This window comes from Anarrhichthys ocellatus, unplaced genomic scaffold, assembly GCF_004355925.1.
Source record: "Anarrhichthys ocellatus isolate YVR2014 unplaced genomic scaffold, GSC_Weel_1.0 scaffold31, whole genome shotgun sequence".
Lineage (NCBI taxonomy): Eukaryota > Metazoa > Chordata > Actinopteri > Perciformes > Anarhichadidae > Anarrhichthys > Anarrhichthys ocellatus.
Window position 1 is genome coordinate 1216008 of NW_022280061.1, and position 3733 is coordinate 1219740.

The window sequence follows — 3733 nt, forward strand, 5'->3', positions numbered from 1 at the left end:
TGTGTGTGTGTGTGTGTGTGTGTGTGTGTGTGTGTGTGTGTGTGTGTTTGTGTTGATAGATCATTTGTTTCTGCTGACAAAGCCCTCGTTGTTGGTTTGCATAAACAGGCTGAGGGCTCAATGGCTGAGAGATCGAAATAAGCCATTTATCATTTCCCACAGACACGGGCATTCACACACTCACGTGTGCACATACACTCACACACTCACAGATGTTTATTGGCAGACAGGGTTGAAAGATCAATACAAATTTTCTCTGATGATCGGTCAAAAAATAGAAACGTTTACATGACGTAGACGCAGGAAACAAAGTTGAGTAATATTAAGTTCACAAAATGCCTCAATAATAAAATGTACAAACTGATTAAAAAGCCTCTTTGTGGATGTTTTGTCATATAAAATGTACAAAAATGTTCCACATTCCTTCATATTGAACATGTAAAATGATGCCAACTCTCCCAATCACACCAAGTCTCTATAGTATCTCTTGTGTCCAGTTTCTAGAGTAGCGTGTCACCATAACACCAGGTTTTGTGTTACTTGTTTGTTATTTGCTGTTAACATTCTATCACTTACAAGTAGGATGTGTGCGATTTTGTGCATGCGTTTTGATAAGTTATACACAATAATGCATCAAAATTATAGTACCAAGAGTTCATGGTGTTACATTGGTGGTGTTTTATATGTATTTGTACCTTGGACAGTATACGTTTATGTGTTCTTGCTTGATACAAGTTCAGATGTGATCTGTCTGATGTCATTAAACGAGTAATCTAAAGTTTGCAAAGCCTTTACTAACTCAGCATTTTGTCGTTAGTGTGGGGATCTTCTAAATTATTGTAGTAAATACAAAATACAGGAAATTAAGTAAAACACAATTGTTATTATACTTCAAAAAACAAGCACCAGAACAGCTGGATCTTGTTGTGAGTTTTCTTTGTTCCAATGTCAAGCAAACATGGCTGAGAAACCTTTAAAGTGAACAGACATGGACATTTGAACATTTACAATTTCATGACAACTGGAATCTACTTACTTGAAGATCATTCCATCAAAACAGAAGTGGTGTTTTTTAGTTTTAGTTTTTTATATACAGTTAAAGAATTACATAGTTCATACTGTGATGATATTTTGCAATCCTGTTAAATTTCAACAACTTTTCAAATTCACGCAGGATAGCCTCTAATCTGCACAGTGTCCAGGCAACACAACAAGAACGTCCTGAAAAAATAAACAGGATGGAGACGCAATATAAGACAGATGCATTGTAACCGAAGGGTGATGGTTAAGACTGTTTGTGAAAGGCAGTAAAAAGCAATGAAAAGGTTTCACTGTATTGTCCTTAAGCAAGCCCAGTCAAACTATCGTCAGCATGTAAATGTGAGGCTTCCTTTAATCCACCTGCGGGCCTTCAAAGTAACTTTGCTATTTCAGCACATTGGTGACATGCTGTAAAAAGTGAGCGCAATGGACAGTTTGTGTAGAAAGCACACCAGCGAGTCCAAACAAACACACTGACATTTTTTAAACTACCATCCATTGTACACACCCATCTTGTGCAAGAGTTTTCAAACACTCATCCCAAATGTTTGCCTGCATGTATGTGTTACTTTATCTACATACTCACATATGTAAATGCACAAATAAAAAAAAACAAAAAAATCACAAAAGGTGAACATTTTCCGTGCGTTCTTCATATGTATGCTGATTTTCTCAGAGACATGTAGCCTGGAAGAGACTGAGTGGCATTATCTGTGGATCGGCCAACTCCCAGAAACAAGAAAGGGAATCAAAGCGGCGGAGGAGAGATGGGGAGGGGCGGAGGGGGCGAGGAGATGCATAGAGAACTTCAAAGGTGAACACAGAGTTCATAGAGATATGAGGCTCAGACAACAGGGCAGAGCCCTCACAGACGAAAAAAAAAAAGAAACAGGGCAGAACTGAGAACATACACACAACATACTCTCAGTGGGGGGCAAAGCTGGCAATACTGTCCACAATAACATCCTTCATTCTTGGTGTGTGTCTGTGAGTGAGGAAGCCAGCTGGCAGGCAGACAAAAGGAGGAGGAGTTGGAGGTTTTAGGGGTCCAGTGAGGACTTTAGAGGGTTGGGTGGGTGTGGCTGTGGGGGTGTGAGCCAGGTATCGGGTGTTACTGGGCTGAGAGGCCCCTCGCATTGGCATCCTATTCACCTGCTGCCCGAGCCCGGACAAAGGCTGGGGCTCTGGGGTTCCGCTGGGCCACAGCCAGGTAACACTAGAAGGTCTTAATGGCTCCAAGGTGAAGGGAAGATGGTTAGAAGAAGATTACATGGGAAAATGTTTGGTGATCTGAGGCTCCACCATCAACACAGTCACCTTTTTCCCATGCAGCCGGGGTTTAAATGCAATGCTTCACAGAAACTACACGGTGTTGTTGGTACAGAATATTCTGTATTCATTTGTTTAACAAACAACAACGTGGAAATCAAAGTGAATAAATCAGCAATGCTAAACACAATGCCAGTATTGTGTTGAAATGTACAACAAAGTCCTTATTGAAAGAGTGAACATAAAAGTCCGTGTGTGTGCTTATCATAATAGATTATGTACGAGTGATTGTGAAACTGATCCCTCTTTTAGCGCCAGTGTGTCCCCGTGCAAAAACAGCATTGACATTTATTAAAGAAAAGGCGTGTTGATTTCTGCATTGTTCTGTCCATTTTACTGCAGACACATACCTACTGCAGAGGGCTGAATCTAAACAGTAATTACCATACCTGACTGACATACAGACAGACAGATGTGTGCGTGCGTGCGTGCGTGCGTGTGTGTGTGTACAAATAATTATTCTTGTTTGCTGTAACTCATAAAGACTTTTTTTAGAATTGTAAAATGGAGCTGAGACAAAAGTAATACACCAAAGTACACTGATTATAGTATATGCATTTAGATTCACTACAAAAAACATATTTTGTATTGTATTTATTTTATTTTAATTTGCACAGGAGGAAGAATGGGAAGCTCAAGTAATTTTGCTTTATTTTAAACAATAATATTTCGGCAAGAAAAAATTCTGACAAACAAAAACTGACAAAACTCTCAAAGAAACAAAGATGCCCCTTAAAACCATTCTACCCGCAAATCCACAACAATAATAGCTTACGATCACAGTTGTTTGAGGTGTGCGCGCTGTATTGTTTAACAGCCATGCTTTCCAAAAAGGGTTCTGTGGAAGAAAAGGGTTCTTAATGGAATCACAAAGACCCCTTGAAAACCCTTTCTTCAAAAAAGGGTTCTCTGGTTCTGGGTAGAACCTCAGCCCTTCAGGGAGAACTTGTTTGGAACCCTTATTTCTAAAAGTGATACTTCCACTGTTTCCAGTTTCCATTGTAACAAGTGACCCTTACGTCAAATAATTTTTGTTACCAAGGGTAGATTTTAACGTTCAATAATAGACTCAATGACTTATTAAGATAGGGCTGTTTTTGCAGTGCTGTTATAATAGAATAATGTCCCATTTTTTATTTAATTCTCTGTCTGAGCAGGACTCTATGGGGAAAAGGTCAATTATCATTAGTTTTTAAAAGTGGGTGTGCGTTTTTGTGTGTGTGTGTGTGTGTGTGTGTGTGTGTGAGAGAGAGAGATGCACTAGGGTAGGATGGAAAAAGTAGAGACATCAAAGAGCAATGGAAGAGAGAAACAGCTGGTCAGTGTGTGTGTGTGTGTGTGTGTGTGTGTGTGTGTGTGTGTG